Source organism: Lagenorhynchus albirostris, chromosome 14, assembly GCF_949774975.1.
Source record: "Lagenorhynchus albirostris chromosome 14, mLagAlb1.1, whole genome shotgun sequence".
NCBI classification, from domain to species: Eukaryota; Metazoa; Chordata; class Mammalia; order Artiodactyla; family Delphinidae; genus Lagenorhynchus; species Lagenorhynchus albirostris.
The window spans coordinates 41395397-41406702 of record NC_083108.1 but is presented as its reverse complement, the minus strand read 5'-3'; positions in this window follow the sequence as shown (position 1 = coordinate 41406702).

Here is an 11306-nt window from a genome sequence, read left to right as displayed (position 1 = left end):
ACATGACAAATGGATAGGAACTGTATGCCTAAGTGTAGTATGTTGCCTCCCAAACATGAAAAGGCCTATCGTGCAATGCTTCATAGTGTTGGAAGGTGCTAAGTGCCACAACTTGCCCTTTACCTTGGAGGCAATGGCATGGCATGCCCCAGACTATTGGACCCCTGAAAAGCTCACTTATGCGGCAGCCCATATATTTTTGGAACATAAGTGTCTTACCATGGGTATTAGTCAGGGTTCTCCAGAGTAATAGAACCTATATACTTATTTTATCTATCTATCTATGTATCTGTCTATCTATCTATTAATTATAGAGATTAGCTTACGTGGCTATGGAGGCTGAAAAGTCCTCAATCTGCCACCTGCAAACTAGAGAACGAGAAAAGCCAGTGTTGTAATTCAGTCTGAGTCTGTAGGCCCGAGAACCAGGAGCTTGGTTAATTAAAGTTTGTACTGAACCATATGCCCTCTTCCAGGATTGGAGAAGATGGAGGTCTCAGCTCGAGCACTGAGAGCGAATTTGCCCTTCCTCTGCCTTTTTATTCTATTCAATCTCTCAGTGGATTGGATGATGCCCACCAACACTGGGAATGGCCATCAACTTTACTTTGTTCATCAATTTAAATACTGATATCTTACAGAAACAACCTCACAGACACACCCAGAAATAATGTATAACAGCTTTCTGGACATCCCTTATCCCAGTTAATTTGACACATAAAATTAACCACCACACCAAGCCATCCGAGCTTCTTTCTCATCAGGTTTGATAACATGATATCAACATGATATCATGATATCAACATGATATCAACATGATATCATGATATCAACATGATATCATGATATCAACATGATATCAACAGTATAGTGTACCTCACTCCAGAATGGCCAGAATGGTCAGAATGGCCATCATCAAAAAGTCTACAAACAATAAATGCTGGAGAGGGTGTGGAGAAAAGGGAACCCTCCTACACTGTTGGTGGGAATGTAAATTGGTGTAGCCACTGTGGAGAACAGAATGGAGGTTCCTTAAAAAACTAAAAATGGAGTTACCATATGATCCAGTAATCCCACTCCTGGGAATATATCTGGAGAAAACTCTAATTTGAAAAAATACATGCATCCCAATGTTCATAGCAGCAATATTTACAATAACCAAGGCATGGAAGCAAACTAAATGTCCATTGACAGATGAATGGATAAAGAAGATGCGGTATGTGAGTAATATTCCATTATATATATATATAATGGAATATTACTCAGTTATAAAAAAGAATGAAATAATGCCATTTGCAGCAACATGGATGAACTTAGAGATTATCATACTAACTGAAGTCAGACAAATATCATATAATATCACTTATATGTGGAATCTAAAAAAAATGATACAAATGAACTTATTTACAAAACAGAAATAGACTCACAGACATAGAAAACAAACTTACGGTTACCAAAGGGGAAGCTGGGGAGGATTAAATTAGGAGTTTAGAATTAACAGATACACACTACTATCATATAAAATAGATAAACAACAAGGACATACTACTGTATAGCAGAGGAAACTATATTCAATATCTTGTAGTAACCTATAATGGAAAAGAATCTGTACACCTGAAACTAATACAACATTGTAAATCAACTATACTTCAATCTAAAATAAAACAGTATAGTGGGCCAATGTGACATTCTCTGAAATGTTCAGATGGTCCAGGTCCACTTGAATCATATCATGATAAAGGACAGGAGAGCTGTAGGACAAGACCATGAATATAATCTACTGTCCATCCCACTTCAGTTTGAACTGCTTTGGTTTCTCCTTTCTTATTGATATTAAAAGGCATGCATCCTCTAATATACTCAATATCAGAAGCTGAGACTGGAGTTTCCCCTTGGTTAAGTGTGTGTTAGTCCAATATTATTTGCCATGATCTATACATTTTTTCCAACGGCCAAACTGGTAAAATAAGTGGGAGTATAACAATTGGACTAATCTCTCCCATTCTACCCAGGATGTGTCATGCTTTTTAGTTTATTCTCTTGGCAGAGGTTAGGAGATTAATTGGAAGCAGAGACCGTCTCCTGATCTTTTTAGCCTCCTGATGTCATAGAAATGACGTTCTTTCCCTTCATCCTTCAGCCTAGGGGTGGTAACAGCTACACCGTTACTAGCCCTTGGGTACTGAGCTACCCATTCTATTTTCCTAGGCGCTGCCCATGACTTTGTAAATAGTCCTTTTGCTGAACCTGCCTTGAATTATCCTAATTAGCATGCTCCTTCTGTTTCATGTTATAGCTCTAATTTATAAAATCCAGTGCCCCCCACCCTCACCCCCCTCTCTTTTAAAAAAGTATTCTGAGTCTGGTTTTCTCAAGTTTGAAAACGTTGGAGTTATTCCTTAATAGTGATCAGTTAATAGCGAATATTCCAAGTGGATATCGTTTATAACTATTGTGTATCATTTACTAAGATGCTTCCTGGCTCACCCCCTTTAATCAAGCTGCCATGGTACTCCAGGTGATATTTCTGAAAGATGAATTGTAGCAAATCTCTTCTCTCCCTGAAATCCTTAATGGCCCTCTGTCACCTACAGAATGACATTCACATTCCTTGGTATGCTGCCTAAGGACCGCAATCCAGCCTATTCTTTTTTTAAAAATTATTTTCTATTATGGTTTATTACAGGATATTGAATATATTTCCCTGTGCTACACAGTAAGACCTTGTTGTTTATCCATTCTGTACATAACAGCTTGCATCCGTCCAGCCTATTCTGACACCACCTTCCCCTACACACTCCACCTTCCAGCCACACTGAAGGTACAGTTCCCCCCTAGGAGATTCTTAACCACAAATAGCTGATTCTTTCTCTGCTTTGTGAACTAATTCTCCTTGTTCAAGACCAAGCTCAAGTGTCACCTCCTCTGCAAACTTCCTCTTCCAGCACGCAGCTCTTTGTTCTCACAGCATTTTATACAAATTCTATTTTAAAATTAACACATCGTTTTAAGACTATTTATTTGACGTCTCTCAATAGAATTACTAGTCTTTAAGAGATAGGACTTTGTAACTGTTGGTTTAAATCCTTTAATATTAAAAAAATGTACTATGAGTTCTTCAGTGTCTATGATTGGCTTCTTTCTTGGGTTTTCAGAGCAGCTGATCTTTTTCTAAATCATCCTCATTTTGAAGTAAAGTGTTCCCTTCTCCCCTCTGCTGTAGTCATTTTCTCTGAGTGTTAATTCATAGTTCTTTTCCCTGTAGAAAATCTCCCTCATGAGAGGGAGCAAATCTTCCTCTGAATTTTCAAATCGTCATTATACCCTAGAGAACTGTAGTAACTTAATTATTCCGCAGATTCCAGCCAAACCAAGAAATCTCTGAGTAGATAAATTACCAGACTGGCGTTTCCAGCCATACACTTACTGTAATATGTAACAAATTAATTAAAAATTAATTTTTATCCAATTCCAGAATCTATACACGCTAAACAAATAGAGTTTTGCATACCATCACATATTTCCTATGAATTAAGCTAGTCTTCTGCTTTTTGTTTTGCGGTACACAGGCCTCTCACTGTTGTGGCCTCTCCCGTTGCGGAGCACAGGCTCCGGACGCGCAGGCTCAGTGGCCATGGCTCACGGGCCCAGCTGCTCCGCGTCATGTGGGATCTTCCCAGACCGGGGCACGAACCCGTGTCCCCTGCATAGGCAGGCGGACTCTCAACCACTGTGCCACCAGGGAAGCCCTAGTCTGCTGCTTTTAAAACCTTAAAACTGGGTAGAAAATTATAACAGACTTAGGCCAAAAAAAAAATTAGGTAGTCAGTTTAGTTTGGTAATCTCTTAAGTTAAAACACATAATATACTTATAGAAACAGCCATAAATCGGTTTAATTTTTCGTTCACATTTTAGTAGCCAATGGAGCTGGAATTAAAGGTTAAATGCTGCTCTGTGGCCTTAGACTCTGAACAGAAATTTAAAAAATTATAAGATGTATGTCTGGACGCAAAGAGAATTAGTGTATTTTCTATATCTTTGTTTTATGCATAAGAAGTATACAGGACCAAAAAAAAAAAAAGGCACTGTGCATAAGAGCTCTTTTTAATAATTATTTTTCAATTTTCTCTTTGAACAAGCTTCTGAGTATCTCCCTTGTATTTCCATGGACAAGATGAGAAAAGAAGCAAAACATATGATTCATTATATGTGACTTAGAGTTTGTGGGCTTCACCATAAGATTAATTTGGCTTTTAGTCTCAATACCTAATGCAAGGGCAAATCTAAATTGGGAAATGTACTTACATTAGCATCTTTTTCTCTCATTTCCATGTGATTTAGAAAAAATAAAGGAGACTGAATTACTTGCTGGAATTCAGGGGGAAAAATGTCAATTTAACTCAGTGCAATCATTCAACACAAATTTTGTACTGAGAGAACAACATTTCCTACTCTGCCACTCTATTCCAAGTAATATTTAATAGCTTTCTGAACCTCTTCCAACTTCAATTAGTGTTAATTTACTGTGTAACTAAATACATTACCCTATAATAATTAGGAATACAGTGTCTTCCATAACATATGCGATTGGTATTAGCAGCCTTGGTTTGGAAGAGTCTTAGAAAATAGACACAGAACCTAGTTTCTTAATATGATCTGTTCTAAACCACTCAACAGATTCCTTTTGTCATTGCGGGACATGGGCTGGGCTGTTGTTGGTTATGAAGAATATGGCCTAAATGACTTGGCATGCTATACTAGGCCCTCCATGATCGGACTTCTACTGCATCTCCCGCCTTGCATATCAACACTTCAATTCCCGTAATGTGACATGTTTCTTTCAGTTTTCACACCTCTGTGTTTTTGTTTTTGTTGTGCCTGAGAGAGCACTTAAGCAGAGTCATACCTGCTCACATTTCTTGGCTCATATCAAGTGACAGTGTGCTGGACAGTCTCCAATTTTTTTTTTTTTTTTTTTTTTGCGGTACCCGGGCCTCTCACTGTTGTGGTCTCTCCCGTTGCGGAGCACAGGCTCCGGACGCGTAGGCTCAGCGGCCACGGCTCACGGGCCCAGCCGCTCCGCGGCATGTGGGATCTTCCCGGACCGGGGCACGAACCTGTGTCCCCTGCATCGGCAGGCGGACTCTCAACCACTGCGCCACCAGGGGAGCCCTGGACAGTCTCCATTTGCCCTTCCAGCTCTACTCATCACCCTTTTCCTCCCGGCTCTGTGCCTCACGGGCTGATGCTGGAGGTCTCCTCATCATGCTCCCTTGAGTGCTGGCTTGCAGTTGAGGTTGGCCAATGGGAGGCACTAGCAAAGACTGGAGGGCAGGAGGAGAGAGGAGTCTAGGTATTTATCCCCTCCACTTCCCCATGCTTTCATCCCTGCTGGACTATGGTTTGGCAGTGGCTTTGTTCCTCCAAACAACATCATAGCACTCATGGCTACAGCTCTCACTTGATACAGGAAACAAACATTCCCATCCTTTCCAGTCTATCAGTGTTAACTTCTTCCCACTCTTGTTCATTCTCAAGGGCTTCATTATTCCTTTTGGTTCCCTTAACCCTACTCACAGCTCTGTAAATAGTCCTTCCAGTAAACTCTTGTCATTTATGCCTTTGAGTGTGCCATCTCTCTTGCTGGGACACTGACTAATTGTCTCTTTATGACATTTCCTCCTGGGGTAGAATCAAAGTTTGGTGCCCTCAACGAACCCATTACAGACTTACACAACCTGGCATACTTGACCGCACCATTTACTTAAAAGTTTATTTCCTTCTAGGGACTTCCCTGGCAGTCCAGTGGTTAGGACTCTGCACCTCCACTGCAGGGGGCACGGGTTCCATCCTTGGTTGAGGAACTAAGATCCTGCAAGCTGCATGGTGCGGCCAAAAAAAAAAAGTTTATTTTCTTCCAGAGTCAGAGGATACCCTCTCAGCATCACTAGGGTGGAGCGCAGTACCTGGCACATATTTGGTCCTACTTAAATATGTTTTGAATATATTGATGAGTGTCATGAAGGGTTGGTATTATTATTAATAATATGTTTTACAAACATACATTTTTTCATTTAACCATCACAATAATTCTATAAGGTGGGATTAACATCTTCCTTTTACAAATGAATAGACTAAAACTTAGAGAGCATAAATAATTGGTCCAAGTCACAGTAAATGAAAGAGTAAACCCAGGTCTTTTTTGATTCCAAAATTCTGCTATAAGCCCGAGTAGTGATGAGTTTCTACAGAAAAACACAGGATTTAGCCAAAGCATTAGAAATATTTTTGAATGGTTTCCTGATGTTTTTAAACTGCCCCAATCCCCGTCTCCCTTGCACAGGGACAAACATCTGAGTGTCAACTACATTAACATGATTGTTCAGAGAATTGTGAAATGTTAATTTTGTTGTATTATATGTGAATTTTGAAAGATTCAACAGAAGCTCCGTACAGTTTACATGTTTGATCTCTGATTTGTTAAACTAGTTATTTAACTTTTACTTGGAAATGAATACTTCCTCTGACACAGTGGGTGGGTGAATCAGGATCCATTAAAGACAAGGAGGGATCAGGGGAATAGTCATAATACAGTTGGAACATATTTTAATCATGGAGTAACAGTAGAAAACCACACATCTTAGATCCAAGCCAGGATCTACCAAGACATCAATGCACTTAAAAATGTCACTCCTTGACCATTGGATACTTGACACATGGTTTTTAGGTTTCAGATTATATTACTAATCTCTTTTGATACTATTTAAATAAAAACTCTCGAGTCTTCTTAGTATGGGCCAGTTCTGTACCTGGTTTGTGTCCTATAATGTTTGCATTCCCTACCAGATAAATCATCCCAGTGTTTAAAATGGCAAGAATAGAAAAGTGTCACGGATACCCTATTAGGAGATCATTTCTGGTGCAGAATTTTAAGAAGTAAGAAAAAGAAAAATTAGACATGTTTCCCAACTTTGGTGACTTTTTTTGAATGTCTTGTTTATGACAAAGAAGGCCTTCATTTAGGATTGAAAGGAATTATCATGATATAATCACTCTAAATACATCTATTTGTTCTTCAAACTGTGAGGCACTTGGACACTTCCATTCATTTATTTAATACATATTTATTGAGCATCTACTATAGGCTAGCTGTTCCTAATGCTTGGGAATCATCAGTGAACAAACAAAAGATCCCTGCTGTTGTGGATCTTGTGCATTTTCATGAAAATGTGTTTTGGACGTATGGACAACTGAAGGAAGGAGTTTTCAGAATAATAGCCCATGCTCAATTTTTTTCTCTATTTCCTCAGTTTTATTCGCTATTTCCAAAGAATTTAAAAGGACACAGAAGAAATCCATACAAAATTACTAAATATTTATAGCTAATACATAAAGCATGTAAGTTGTCAGGCATACTTTACATATATTAACTAATCTAATCTCAAAACGACTATGACTCTATTTTCATTCCCATTTTATAGATGAGGAAACTGAGGCAGTGAGAGCTTCAAAAATCTCACCCAACATAATATAAAATTGTCTCTGGCAGAGCTGGGACTTGAACCCAGTTTGCTCATTCTCTCTGTCTTTGTTCTAACCTGCCACAAGGTTCTGTTTTGCTATAATCAGCCTTCAGCCAAAGGCTCACAGAAGTCTTGATATGGGTACAGATTTATCAACTCATTTGATAAAATATCATATTCATTTCAGGAATCCTCCAAGTAAAGTATTTCTAGAAGGGAATAATTCACTGCCTCTTAGAAATATGTTTCTGTATAACATTCTATCAGGTCCTGGTTCTATCTGGAAAGCTCTATAGAAAAATATCATTCTTCCTGCACATGACAAAATCCTTCAACTATTGTGAAACAGCTAACATTGCCCTCTCCTTACCCCAACACTTTGGAAGATTTCTTCTTTTTTTTAGGTTAAACAACTTCTTATTCCACAATAAACTGGAAGTAAAAGATAAAATGAATGATGAAAACTTTAGGTCATTCCTTTCAAAGTCATTTCCAGCACTGCAGTAAAAAAAGCAAAAAAGCAATCCACAACCACAACAATAAATGAGTTATGCGATTTAATTCTGGATATTACAGGGGGGCTTAATGAAACAGAGAAGTGGCTTTCCGGAGAAGAAGAGATTAAAGTCTGGAAAAGAAGTATACCTGTCTGGGGATTAAAAAACAAACAACTTTAAAAGGTCAGGGAACCCAGAAAGGAATCTCATAAAGGTAAGATTTGGACTTCTAAAGTCACTTAAGGAGAGAAAATTTGGCCAAGAATGGAATTATTCAAATGAAATCATTTGCATCGAAAAAATAATTTTTATCCTGAGGAACCAAGGGCCAACTATCAGGAAAGTTGTAGCAGAACTGGGTCTGGTTTTCATTTTACATTCTCTAGACAGTAGTTACTTTTTTTTTTTTTTTCTTGCGTTATGCGGGCCTCTCACTGTTGTGGCCTGTCCCGTTGCGGAGCACAGGCTCCAGACGCGCAGGCTTAGCGGCCATGGCTCGCGGGCCCAGCTGCTCCGCGGCATGTGGGATCTTCCCGGACCGGGGCACGAACCCGTGTCTCCTGCATCGGCAGGTGGACTTTCAACCACTGCGCCACCAGGGAAGCCCAGTAGTTACTTTTAATAAAATAATAGATGTGAAAACATTAAAAAGTTAAAAGTAACTATATAGCACTTTGTTTCAAGCCCAATTTAATAAGGGTTTGAAAGTTACTTAGATGAACCTGAAATTATGGGTTAAAATGGGGTCTATCTGTGTGTCTAAATATTTTTTGAATATTAAAAAAACTCAATAACACAAGAAACCCCAAGGAAAAGATGAAACACTCTAACGCCCATCTTGTTCCTCCGAATCTCATTTTGAAAAGTATGTTGTGGCTGAAATAAACTATGGCTCCATATGATAAGGTTTTAATCTTTGATTAAATATCTAAAAATGATTAAAATTTATTAAATAATCACTATACTGGATCATATTTGTTCACTAGTCTAGAGGTGAAAAGCAGTGGAAGAAAGATAATCCTTTAGGTCAAGTTTGTTTTGCTACCACGTGTGTTTCTGAAATGGGAATTAGCAAAATTAGCTCATATGCGATGGGTAAATAGGGAAATGGTGTCAGTAAAATACTGAGGTCTCCTCAGTTTAAGGATATTCTGAGCATATTAATGCTCTGTATTCCCAATCAACAGCAGCTAAACATAAAATAACAGGCTTGAAAGCAGCAAGTCATAGGGGAGCCCAGTTCTGCAATTTCACACCAGCTTTTCCTCTTGCTCAGTTGGTTCTGTGCTTTCTTGGCAGTGCTTATTGGGAGTGATCCTCTCTTCTCCTTGTGCAGCTTACCCTGGTCTCTACAACTTATAGCAGGCTCGACCCTTCCTTATACCCACGTCCATCAAACTACTAAAACTTTTTCTTAAGGTAATGTCCTGTAGCATTATTTTGCTTCTTAAAAATTTAGTACGTCTTTTCAACTGTGTAATGTTTTTAAAAGATTGCTATTGATCCCATTAGTTTTCTGACTACCAAGTTCTGAGTTTTTTGCTCCTAATCCCACTTTTTTCACATATACCTTGTTATATCTAGTGCACAGTTTTAGAGGATGTGAGGTTTTTCAGGAAATGCCTGTTTCTTCTATTCTAACATGTCCATGAATCTACAACCCTATTCGATTATGCATTTCCTATCTATACAGCATATCTTCCTGAGAACTTTCAAGTACACGGTACAAATTTCCAGAAAGACAAATTTGGCCATAAAAATAGAGTTTCAGACAAATATAAACCGGATCACCAGAATGCAAATATAGCTTCTCATTGATACGGGGAGAATCATTGTTTTGAGATCCATACCCATGGTATGAACACTATTTGGTTGATAAATTTATTGAAGATACAATTAAATAACTACTTCAGGTTTGTATAACTCCATAACCTAAATCAGAAACAGCATGTTCATTTGTTTCAAACTAATCATGTCTTTGTACCAACAGAAACTTTTAAGATACACACAGATACCCACAAATTAAAGCATTAAATGATGGCATTGTATTTAATACGAGAACTGAACTAATACTTCATATATATATATATATTTAAACATCTTTATTGGAGTATAATTGCTTTACAATGGTGTGTTAGTTTCTGCTTTATAACAAAGTGAATCAGCCATACATATACATATGTCCCCATATCTCCTCCCTCTTGCGTCTCCCTCCCACCCTCCCTAACCCACCCCTCTAGGTGGTCACAAAGCATCGAGCTGATCTCCCTGTGCTATGTGGCTTCTTCCCACTAGCTATGTATTTTACATTTGGCAGTATATATAAGTCCATGCCACTCTCTTACTTTGTCCCGGCTTACCCTTCCCCCTCCCCGTGTCCTCAAGTCCGTTCTCTACATCTGCGTCTTTATTCCTGTCCTGCCCCTAGGTTCTTCATAACCATTTTTTTTTTTAGATTCCATATATATGTGTTAGCATACAGTATTTGTTTTTCTCCTTCTGACTTACTTCACTCTGTATGACAGACTCTATGTCCATCCACCTCACTACAAATAACTCAGTTTTGTTTCTTTTTATGGCTGAGTAATATTCCATTGTATATATGTGCCACTGAATTAATAGTTCTTGACTAACTTTTACTTTTTAATGGAAAAATTCTAACTGGATTTTTCAAGGAAGAGTAGTAGTAATTTAATAAAAATGTGTAAAATATATCAAAGTAGCAAACTTAGATAATTTAAGACATTTTAATTTCTTAGAGAAAAAAATAACATAGTTATGCTTTTAGGCTTTATGATACCATGAAAGAATGCATTAATAAACTGTAATTAACTAATTATTTCACAGTTAACTTCTGTAAGCCTGTTTCCTCATCTGTAAAATGAGGATAATGATAATAGCTACCTAAAACACTGTTGGGAGAATTAAATGGGATAATACTGTGCATGTAAATTACTTAACACTGTGACTGGTCCATAGTAACTAGTCTTCATTAAGTACTGGTAATTCTTCTAATTGGCAATCAAAAATTCCACTGTTTAGAACAAAGGTGCATTAACTGGCCCCAACATTTTAATGTTTGAGTCATATACCATCCCGTTTTTTGCTACTATAAGTCACTCTTAAATTTTCTCCCTGAAAATGATGACTATTGTATAAGCCAAAATCAACAACAGTACACCGAGTGCCCTTTTCAGGTAAGACTGTGGGCCGAGTGTGAAGGTGGCCTACAAAGCAATGTAAGACATTAGCCCTTCAATCAAAAGTTTACAATCTAATCTGATA